This window comes from Carassius auratus, unplaced genomic scaffold (genome assembly GCF_003368295.1).
Source record: "Carassius auratus strain Wakin unplaced genomic scaffold, ASM336829v1 scaf_tig00217310, whole genome shotgun sequence".
NCBI lineage: Eukaryota > Metazoa > Chordata > Actinopteri > Cypriniformes > Cyprinidae > Carassius > Carassius auratus.
This window is the reverse complement of record NW_020528993.1, coordinates 1-10,000: the sequence shown is the minus strand read 5'-3', so window position 1 is coordinate 10,000 and position 10,000 is coordinate 1. Positions and strand designations below refer to the sequence as shown.

At 39.6% G+C, this 10,000-nt stretch overlaps 14 non-coding genes and 2 pseudogenes across 14 annotated transcripts; all 16 read left to right on the top strand.

The window, feature by feature from the left end:
- Nucleotides 1–203: 203 nt before the first annotated feature.
- Nucleotides 204–322, top strand: LOC113100601 (5S ribosomal RNA). The gene has a single exon (XR_003289730.1). It is a non-coding gene; the product is annotated as a 5S ribosomal RNA (ribosomal RNA).
- A 644-nt stretch (nucleotides 323–966) lies between these two features.
- On the top strand, nucleotides 967–1,085 carry LOC113100586 (5S ribosomal RNA). The gene has a single exon (XR_003289715.1). It is a non-coding gene; the product is annotated as a 5S ribosomal RNA (ribosomal RNA).
- A 380-nt stretch (nucleotides 1,086–1,465) lies between these two features.
- On the top strand, nucleotides 1,466–1,584 carry LOC113100604 (5S ribosomal RNA). The gene has a single exon (XR_003289733.1). It is a non-coding gene; the product is annotated as a 5S ribosomal RNA (ribosomal RNA).
- A 662-nt stretch (nucleotides 1,585–2,246) lies between these two features.
- Nucleotides 2,247–2,365, top strand: LOC113100614 (5S ribosomal RNA). The gene has a single exon (XR_003289742.1). It is a non-coding gene; the product is annotated as a 5S ribosomal RNA (ribosomal RNA).
- Nucleotides 2,366–3,035: 670 nt separating this feature from the next.
- Nucleotides 3,036–3,154, top strand: LOC113100585 (5S ribosomal RNA). Its single transcript, XR_003289714.1, has one exon. It is a non-coding gene; the product is annotated as a 5S ribosomal RNA (ribosomal RNA).
- Nucleotides 3,155–3,522: 368 nt separating this feature from the next.
- Nucleotides 3,523–3,641, top strand: LOC113100590 (5S ribosomal RNA). Its single transcript, XR_003289719.1, has one exon. It is a non-coding gene; the product is annotated as a 5S ribosomal RNA (ribosomal RNA).
- A 641-nt stretch (nucleotides 3,642–4,282) lies between these two features.
- On the top strand, nucleotides 4,283–4,401 carry LOC113100584 (5S ribosomal RNA). Its single transcript, XR_003289713.1, has one exon. It is a non-coding gene; the product is annotated as a 5S ribosomal RNA (ribosomal RNA).
- Nucleotides 4,402–4,775: 374 nt separating this feature from the next.
- LOC113100603 (5S ribosomal RNA) lies at nucleotides 4,776–4,894 on the top strand. The gene has a single exon (XR_003289732.1). It is a non-coding gene; the product is annotated as a 5S ribosomal RNA (ribosomal RNA).
- A 662-nt stretch (nucleotides 4,895–5,556) lies between these two features.
- LOC113100612 (5S ribosomal RNA) lies at nucleotides 5,557–5,675 on the top strand. The gene has a single exon (XR_003289740.1). It is a non-coding gene; the product is annotated as a 5S ribosomal RNA (ribosomal RNA).
- Nucleotides 5,676–6,348: 673 nt separating this feature from the next.
- LOC113100583 (5S ribosomal RNA) lies at nucleotides 6,349–6,467 on the top strand. The gene has a single exon (XR_003289712.1). It is a non-coding gene; the product is annotated as a 5S ribosomal RNA (ribosomal RNA).
- Nucleotides 6,468–6,835: 368 nt separating this feature from the next.
- On the top strand, nucleotides 6,836–6,954 carry LOC113100579 (5S ribosomal RNA). Its single transcript, XR_003289708.1, has one exon. It is a non-coding gene; the product is annotated as a 5S ribosomal RNA (ribosomal RNA).
- Nucleotides 6,955–7,598: 644 nt separating this feature from the next.
- LOC113100616 (5S ribosomal RNA) lies at nucleotides 7,599–7,718 on the top strand. Its single transcript, XR_003289744.1, has one exon. It is a non-coding gene; the product is annotated as a 5S ribosomal RNA (ribosomal RNA).
- Nucleotides 7,719–8,092: 374 nt separating this feature from the next.
- LOC113100602 (5S ribosomal RNA) lies at nucleotides 8,093–8,211 on the top strand. The gene has a single exon (XR_003289731.1). It is a non-coding gene; the product is annotated as a 5S ribosomal RNA (ribosomal RNA).
- A 661-nt stretch (nucleotides 8,212–8,872) lies between these two features.
- On the top strand, nucleotides 8,873–8,992 carry LOC113100621 (5S ribosomal RNA). The gene has a single exon (XR_003289749.1). It is a non-coding gene; the product is annotated as a 5S ribosomal RNA (ribosomal RNA).
- Nucleotides 8,993–9,362: 370 nt separating this feature from the next.
- On the top strand, nucleotides 9,363–9,478 carry LOC113100623 (uncharacterized; annotated as a pseudogene).
- Nucleotides 9,479–9,837: 359 nt separating this feature from the next.
- Nucleotides 9,838–9,954, top strand: LOC113100625 (uncharacterized; annotated as a pseudogene).
- Nucleotides 9,955–10,000: the final 46 nt, after the last annotated feature.

Sequence of the window (10,000 nt, the reverse complement as noted above, 5' to 3'; positions counted from 1 at the left end):
ATCTTGCAAAAAAAAAAATAAGAAAAAAAAGTCAATGCCCGATATCTGAATCTTAGCAGGTTTAGGTCTGGTTAGTACTTGGATGAGAGACTGCCTAGGAATACCAGGTGCTTTAAGCTTTTGGGTTTTCTTTCCTACTTATATAATGTACTGGCGATTAGATGGGCTGGTCTTTAAATAGCCCTCTCTTTGCAGCAGTCTTCGCTTACGGCCATACCAACCTGGCTGTGCCCGATCTCGTCTGCTCTCGGAAGCTAAGCAGGTTTGGGCCTGGTTAGTACTTGGATGGGAGACCGCCTGGGAATACCAGGTGCTGTAAGCTTTTTGGAAACTTTTCACTTAGTATATAATAATTTTGCCAAAAAATAGAGTCAATGCCCGATCTCTGAATATTAGCAGGTTTGGGCCTGGTTAGTACATGGATGGGAGGCTGCCTGGGAATACCAGGTGCTTTAAACTTTTTGGAAAATTTCACGATTTATATAATAATCTTGCAAAAAAAAAAAAAAAAGAGTCAATGCCCGATCTCTGAATCTTACCAGGTTTAGGTCTGGTTAGTACTTGGATGAGAGACTGCCTAGGAATACCAGGTGCTTTAAGATTTTTTGAAACTGTTCACTTTGTATATAATAATTTTGCCAAAAAATAGAGTCAATGCCCGATCTCTTAATATTAGCAGGTTTGGGCCTGGTTAGTACATGGATGGGAGACTGCCTGGGAATACCAGGTGCTTTAAACTTTTTGGAAAATTTCACGATTTATATAATAATCTTGCAAAAAAAAAAAAAAAAAAGTCAATGCCCGATATCTGAATCTTAGCAGGTTTAGGTCTGGTTAGTTCTTGGATGAGAGACTGCCTAGGAATACCAGGTGCTTTAAGCTTTTGGGTTTTCTTTCCTACTTATATAATGTACTGGCGATTAGATGGGCTGGTCTTTAAATAGCCCTCTCTTTGCAGCAGTCTTCGCTTACGGCCATACCAACCTGGCTATGCCCGATCTCGTCTGCTCTCGGAAGCTAAGCAGGTTTGGGCCTGGTTAGTACTTGGATGGGAGACCGCCTGGGAATACCAGGTGCTGTAAGCTTTTTGGAAACTTTTCACTTAGTATATAATAATTTTGCCAAAAATAGAGTCAATGCCCGATCTCTGAATATTAGCAGGTTTGGGCCTGGTTAGTACATGGTTTGGAGACTGCCTGGGAATACCAGGTGCTTTAAACTTTTTGGAAAATTTCACGATTTATATAATAATCTTGCAAAAAAAAAAAAAAAAAAAAAAAAAAAAAAAAAAGGCCAATACCCGATATCTGAATCTTAGCAGGTTTAGGTCTGGTTAGTACTTGGATGAGAGACTGCCTAGGAATACCAGGTGCTTTAAGCTTTTGGGTTTTCTTTCCTACTTATATAATGTACTGGCGATTAGATGGGCTGGTCTTTAAATAGCCCTCTCTTTGCAGCAGTCTTCGCTTACGGCCATACCAACCTGGCTATGCCCGATCTCGTCTGCTCTCGGAAGCTAAGCAGGTTTGGGCCTGGTTAGTACTTGGATGGGAGACCGCCTGGGAATTCCAGGTGCTGTAAGCTTTTTGGAAACTTTTCACTTAGTATATAATAATTTTGCCAAAAAATAGAGTCAATGCCCGATCTCTGAATATTAGCAGGTTTGGGCCTGGTTAGTATATGGTTTGGAGACTGCCTGGGAATACCAGGTGCTTTAAACTTTTTGGAAAATTTCACGATTTATATAATAATCTTGCAAAAAAAAAAAAAAAAAAATGAGTCAATGCCCGATCTCTGAATCTTACCAGGTTTAGGTCTGGTTAGTACTTGGATGAGAGACTGCCTAGGAATACCAGGTGCTTTAAGATTTTTTGAAACTTTTCACTTTGTATATAATAATTTTGCCAAAAAATAGAGTCAATGCCCGATCTCTGAATATTAGCAGGTTTGGGCCTGGTTAGTACATGGTTTGGAGACTGCCTGGGAATACCAGGTGCTTTAAACTTTTTGGAAAATTTCACGATTTATATAATAATCTTGCAAAAAAAAAAAAAAAAAAAAAAAAAAAAATGAGTCAATGCCCGATCTCTGAATCTTACCAGGTTTAGGTCTGGTTAGTACTTGGATGAGAGACTGCCTAGGAATACCAGGTGCTTTAAGCTTTTGGGTTTTCTTTCCTACTTATATAATGTACTGGCGATTAGATGGGATGGTCTTTAAATAACCCTCTCTTTGCAGCAGTCTTCGCTTACGGCCATACCAACCTGGCTATGCCCGATCTTGTCTGCTCTCGGAAGCTAAGCAGGTTTGGGCCTGGTTAGTACTTGGATGGGAGACCGCCTGGGAATACCAGGTGCTGTAAGCTTTTTGGAAACTTTTCACTTAGTATATAATAATTTTGCCAAAAAATAGAGTCAATGCCTGATCTCTGATTATTAGCAGGTTTGGGCCTGGTTAGTACATGGTTTGGAGACTGCCTGGGAATACCAGGTGCTTTAAACTTTTTGGAAAATTTCATGATTTATATAATAATCTTGCAAAAAAAAAAAAAAAAAAAAAAAAAAAAAAAAAAATGAGTCAATGCCCGATCTCTGAATCTTACCAGGTTTAGGTCTGGTTAGTACTTGGATGAGAGACTGCCTAGGAATACCAGGTGCTTTAAGATTTTTTGAAACTTTTCACTTTGTATATAATAATTTTGCCAAAAAATAGAGTCAATGCCCGATCTCTGAATATTAGCAGGTTTGGGCCTGGTTAGTACATGGTTTGGAGACTGCCTGGGAATACCAGGTGCTTTAAACTTTTTGGAAAATTTCACGATTTATATAATAATCTTGCAAAAAAAAAAAAAAAAAAAAATGAGTCAATGCCCGATCTCTGAATCTTACCAGGTTTAGGTCTGGTTAGTACTTGGATGAGAGACTGCCTAGGAATACCAGGTGCTTTAAGCTATTGGGTTTTCTTTCCTACTTATATAATGTACTGGCGATTAGATGGGATGGTCTTTAAATAGCCCTCTCTTTGCAGCAGTCTTCGCTTACGGCCATACCAACCTGGCTATGCCCGATCTCGTCTGCTCTCGGAAGCTAAGCAGGTTTGGGCCTGGTTAGTACTTGGATGGGAGACCGCCTGGGAATACCAGGTGCTGTAAGCTTTTTGGAAACTTTTCACTTAGTATATAATAATTTTGCCAAAAAATAGAGTCAATGCCTGATCTCTGAATATTAGCAGGTTTGGGCCTGGTTAGTACATGGTTTGGAGACTGCCTGGGAATACCAGGTGCTTTAAACTTTTTGGAAAATTTCACGATTTATATAATAATCTTGCAAAAAAAAAATAAGAAAAAAAAGTCAATGCCCGATATCTGAATCTTAGCAGGTTTAGGTCTGGTTAGTACTTGGATGAGAGACTGCCTAGGAATACCAGGTGCTTTAAGCTTTTGGGTTTTCTTTCCTACTTATATAATGTACTGGCGATTAGATGGGCTGGTCTTTAAATAGCCCTCTCTTTGCAGCAGTCTTCGCTTACGGCCATACCAACCTGGCTGTGCCCGATCTCGTCTGCTCTCGGAAGCTAAGCAGGTTTGGGCCTGGTTAGTACTTGGATGGGAGACCGCCTGGGAATACCAGGTGCTGTAAGCTTTTTGGAAACTTTTCACTTAGTATATAATAATTTTGCCAAAAAATAGAGTCAATGCCCGATCTCTGAATATTAGCAGGTTTGGGCCTGGTTAGTACATGGATGGGAGGCTGCCTGGGAATACCAGGTGCTTTAAACTTTTTGGAAAATTTCACGATTTATATAATAATCTTGCAAAAAAAAAAAAAAAGAGTCAATGCCCGATCTCTGAATCTTACCAGGTTTAGGTCTGGTTAGTACTTGGATGAGAGACTGCCTAGGAATACCAGGTGCTTTAAGATTTTTTGAAACTGTTCACTTTGTATATAATAATTTTGCCAAAAAATAGAGTCAATGCCCGATCTCTTAATATTAGCAGGTTTGGGCCTGGTTAGTACATGGATGGGAGACTGCCTGGGAATACCAGGTGCTTTAAACTTTTTGGAAAATTTCACGATTTATATAATAATCTTGCAAAAAAAAAAAAAAAAGTCAATGCCCGATATCTGAATCTTAGCAGGTTTAGGTCTGGTTAGTTCTTGGATGAGAGACTGCCTAGGAATACCAGGTGCTTTAAGCTTTTGGGTTTTCTTTCCTACTTATATAATGTACTGGCGATTAGATGGGCTGGTCTTTAAATAGCCCTCTCTTTGCAGCAGTCTTCGCTTACGGCCATACCAACCTGGCTATGCCCGATCTCGTCTGCTCTCGGAAGCTAAGCAGGTTTGGGCCTGGTTAGTACTTGGATGGGAGACCGCCTGGGAATACCAGGTGCTGTAAGCTTTTTGGAAACTTTTCACTTAGTATATAATAATTTTGCCAAAAAATAGAGTCAATGCCCGATCTCTGAATATTAGCAGGTTTGGGCCTGGTTAGTACATGGTTTGGAGACTGCCTGGGAATACCAGGTGCTTTAAACTTTTTGGAAAATTTCACGATTTATATAATAATCTTGCAAAAAAAAAAAAAAAAAAAAAAAAAAAGGCCAATACCCGATATCTGAATCTTAGCAGGTTTAGGTCTGGTTAGTACTTGGATGAGAGACTGCCTAGGAATACCAGGTGCTTTAAGCTTTTGGGTTTTCTTTCCTACTTATATAATGTACTGGCGATTAGATGGGCTGGTCTTTAAATAGCCCTCTCTTTGCAGCAGTCTTCGCTTACGGCCATACCAACCTGGCTATGCCCGATCTCGTCTGCTCTCGGAAGCTAAGCAGGTTTGGGCCTGGTTAGTACTTGGATGGGAGACCGCCTGGGAATTCCAGGTGCTGTAAGCTTTTTGGAAACTTTTCACTTAGTATATAATAATTTTGCCAAAAAATAGAGTCAATGCCCGATCTCTGAATATTAGCAGGTTTGGGCCTGGTTAGTATATGGTTTGGAGACTGCCTGGGAATACCAGGTGCTTTAAACTTTTTGGAAAATTTCACGATTTATATAATAATCTTGCAAAAAAAAAAAAAAAAAAATGAGTCAATGCCCGATCTCTGAATCTTACCAGGTTTAGGTCTGGTTAGTACTTGGATGAGAGACTGCCTAGGAATACCAGGTGCTTTAAGATTTTTTGAAACTTTTCACTTTGTATATAATAATTTTGCCAAAAAATAGAGTCAATGCCCGATCTCTGAATATTAGCAGGTTTGGGCCTGGTTAGTACATGGTTTGGAGACTGCCTGGGAATACCAGGTGCTTTAAACTTTTTGGAAAATTTCACGATTTATATAATAATCTTGCAAAAAAAAAAAAAAAAAAAAAAAAAAAAATGAGTCAATGCCCGATCTCTGAATCTTACCAGGTTTAGGTCTGGTTAGTACTTGGATGAGAGACTGCCTAGGAATACCAGGTGCTTTAAGCTTTTGGGTTTTCTTTCCTACTTATATAATGTACTGGCGATTAGATGGGATGGTCTTTAAATAACCCTCTCTTTGCAGCAGTCTTCGCTTACGGCCATACCAACCTGGCTATGCCCGATCTTGTCTGCTCTCGGAAGCTAAGCAGGTTTGGGCCTGGTTAGTACTTGGATGGGAGACCGCCTGGGAATACCAGGTGCTGTAAGCTTTTTGGAAACTTTTCACTTAGTATATAATAATTTTGCCAAAAAATAGAGTCAATGCCTGATCTCTGATTATTAGCAGGTTTGGGCCTGGTTAGTACATGGTTTGGAGACTGCCTGGGAATACCAGGTGCTTTAAACTTTTTGGAAAATTTCATGATTTATATAATAATCTTGCAAAAAAAAAAAAAAAAAAAAAAAAAAAAAAAAAAAAATGAGTCAATGCCCGATCTCTGAATCTTACCAGGTTTAGGTCTGGTTAGTACTTGGATGAGAGACTGCCTAGGAATACCAGGTGCTTTAAGATTTTTTGAAACTTTTCACTTTGTATATAATAATTTTGCCAAAAAATAGAGTCAATGCCCGATCTCTGAATATTAGCAGGTTTGGGCCTGGTTAGTACATGGTTTGGAGACTGCCTGGGAATACCAGGTGCTTTAAACTTTTTGGAAAATTTCACGATTTATATAATAATCTTGCAAAAAAAAAAAAAAAAAAAAAATGAGTCAATGCCCGATCTCTGAATCTTACCAGGTTTAGGTCTGGTTAGTACTTGGATGAGAGACTGCCTAGGAATACCAGGTGCTTTAAGCTATTGGGTTTTCTTTCCTACTTATATAATGTACTGGCGATTAGATGGGATGGTCTTTAAATAGCCCTCTCTTTGCAGCAGTCTTCGCTTACGGCCATACCAACCTGGCTATGCCCGATCTCGTCTGCTCTCGGAAGCTAAGCAGGTTTGGGCCTGGTTAGTACTTGGATGGGAGACCGCCTGGGAATACCAGGTGCTGTAAGCTTTTTGGAAACTTTTCACTTAGTATATAATAATTTTGCCAAAAAATAGAGTCAATGCCTGATCTCTGAATATTAGCAGGTTTGGGCCTGGTTAGTACATGGTTTGGAGACTGCCTGGGAATACCAGGTGCTTTAAACTTTTTGGAAAATTTCACGATTTATATAATAATCTTGCAAAAAAAAAATAAGAAAAAAAAGTCAATGCCCGATATCTGAATCTTAGCAGGTTTAGGTCTGGTTAGTACTTGGATGAGAGACTGCCTAGGAATACCAGGTGCTTTAAGCTTTTGGGTTTTCTTTCCTACTTATATAATGTACTGGCGATTAGATGGGCTGGTCTTTAAATAGCCCTCTCTTTGCAGCAGTCTTCGCTTACGGCCATACCAACCTGGCTGTGCCCGATCTCGTCTGCTCTCGGAAGCTAAGCAGGTTTGGGCCTGGTTAGTACTTGGATGGGAGACCGCCTGGGAATACCAGGTGCTGTAAGCTTTTTGGAAACTTTTCACTTAGTATATAATAATTTTGCCAAAAAATAGAGTCAATGCCCGATCTCTGAATATTAGCAGGTTTGGGCCTGGTTAGTACATGGATGGGAGGCTGCCTGGGAATACCAGGTGCTTTAAACTTTTTGGAAAATTTCACGATTTATATAATAATCTTGCAAAAAAAAAAAAAAAAGAGTCAATGCCCGATCTCTGAATCTTACCAGGTTTAGGTCTGGTTAGTACTTGGATGAGAGACTGCCTAGGAATACCAGGTGCTTTAAGATTTTTTGAAACTGTTCACTTTGTATATAATAATTTTGCCAAAAAATAGAGTCAATGCCCGATCTCTTAATATTAGCAGGTTTGGGCCTGGTTAGTACATGGATGGGAGACTGCCTGGGAATACCAGGTGCTTTAAACTTTTTGGAAAATTTCACGATTTATATAATAATCTTGCAAAAAAAAAAAAAAAAAAGTCAATGCCCGATATCTGAATCTTAGCAGGTTTAGGTCTGGTTAGTTCTTGGATGAGAGACTGCCTAGGAATACCAGGTGCTTTAAGCTTTTGGGTTTTCTTTCCTACTTATATAATGTACTGGCGATTAGATGGGCTGGTCTTTAAATAGCCCTCTCTTTGCAGCAGTCTTCGCTTACGGCCATACCAACCTGGCTATGCCCGATCTTCGTCTGCTCTCGGAAGCTAAGCAGGTTTGGGCCTGGTTAGTACTTGGATGGGAGACCGCCTGGGAATACCAGGTGCTGTAAGCTTTTTGGAAACTTTTCACTTAGTATATAATAATTTTGCCAAAAAATAGAGTCAATGCCCGATCTCTGAATATTAGCAGGTTTGGGCCTGGTTAGTACATGGTTTGGAGACTGCCTGGGAATACCAGGTGCTTTAAACTTTTTTGGAAAATTTCACGATTTATATAATAATCTTGCAAAAAAAAAAAAAAAAAAAAAAAAAAGGCCAATACCCGATATCTGAATCTTAGCAGGTTTAGGTCTGGTTAGTACTTGGATGAGAGACTGCCTAGGAATACCAGGTGCTTTAAGCTTTTGGGTTTTCTTTCCTACTTATATAATGTACTGGCGATTAGATGGGCTGGTCTTTAAATAGCCCTCTCTTTGCAGCAGTCTTCGCTTACGGCCATACCAACCTGGCTATGCCCGATCTCGTCTGCTCTCGGAAGCTAAGCAGGTTTGGGCCTGGTTAGTACTTGGATGGGAGACCGCCTGGGAATTCCAGGTGCTGTAAGCTTTTTGGAAACTTTTCACTTAGTATATAATAATTTTGCCAAAAAATAGAGTCAATGCCCGATCTCTGAATATTAGCAGGTTTGGGCCTGGTTAGTATATGGTTTGGAGACTGCCTGGGGAATACCAGGTGCTTTAAACTTTTTGGAAAATTTCACGATTTATATAATAATCTTGCAAAAAAAAAAAAAAAAAATGAGTCAATGCCCGATCTCTGAATCTTACCAGGTTTAGGTCTGGTTAGTACTTGGATGAGAGACTGCCTAGGAATACCAGGTGCTTTAAGATTTTTTGAAACTTTTCACTTTGTATATAATAATTTTGCCAAAAAATAGAGTCAATGCCCGATCTCTGAATATTAGCAGGTTTGGGCCTGGTTAGTACATGGTTTGGAGACTGCCTGGGAATACCAGGTGCTTTAAACTTTTTGGAAAATTTCACGATTTATATAATAATCTTGCAAAAAAAAAAAAAAAAAAAAAAAAAAAATGAGTCAATGCCCGATCTCTGAATCTTACCAGGTTTAGGTCTGGTTAGTACTTGGATGAGAGACTGCCTAGGAATACCAGGTGCTTTAAGCTTTTGGGTTTTCTTTCCTACTTATATAATGTACTGGCGATTAGATGGGATGGTCTTTAAATAGCCCTCTCTTTGCAGCAGTCTTCGCTTACGGCCATACCAACCTGGCTATGCCCGATCTTGTCTGCTCTCGGAAGCTAAGCAGGGTTTGGGCCTGGTTAGTACTTGGATGGGAGACCGCCTGGGAATACCAGGTGCTGTAAGCTTTTTGGAAACTTTTCACTTAGTATATAATATTTTGCCAAAAATAGAGTCAATGCCCGATCTCTGATTATTAGCAGTTTGGCCTGGTTAGTACATGGTTGGAGACTGCCTGGAATACCAGGTGCTTTAAACTTTTTGGAAAATTTCACGATTTATATAATAATCTTGCAAAAAAAAAAAAAAAAAAAAAAAAAAAAATGAGTCAATGCCCGATCTCTGAATCTTACCAGGTTTAGGTCTGGTTAGTACTTGGATGAGAGACTGCCTAGGAATACCAGGTGCTTTAAGCTTTTGGGTTTTCTTCCTACTTATATAATGTACTGGCGATTAGATGGGATGGTCTTTAAATAGCCCTCTCTTTGCACAGTCTTCGCTTACGGCCATACCAACCTGGCTATGCCCGATCTCGTCTGCTCTCGGAAGCTAAGCAGTTTGGCCTGTTAGTACTTGGATGGGAGACCGCCTGGGAATACCAGGTGCTGTAAGCTTTTTTTGAAACTTTCACTTAGTATATAATAATTTGCCAAAAAATAGAGTCAATGCCTGATCTCTGAATATTAGCAGGTTTGGCCTGGTTAGACATGGTTTGGAGACTGCTGGGGAATACCAGGTGCTTTAACTTTTTGGAAAATTTCACGATTTATATAATATCTTGCAAAAAAAAAAAAAAAAAAAAAGTCCAATGCCCGATATCCTGAATCTTAGCAGTTTAGGTCTGTTAGTACTTGATGAGAGACTGCCTAGGAATACCAGGTGCTTTAAGCTTTTGGGTTTCTTTTCCTACTTAATAAGTACTGGCGATTAGATGGGATGTCTTTAAATAGCCCTCTTCTTTGCAGCAGTCTTCGCTACGGCCATACCAACCTGGCTATGCCCGATCTCGTCTGCTATCGGAAGCTAAGCAGTGTTTGGCCTGGTTAGTACTTGGATGGGAGACCGCCTGGAATACCAGGTGCTGTAAGCTTTTTGAAACTTTTCACTTAGTATATAATAATTTTGCCAAAAAGAGT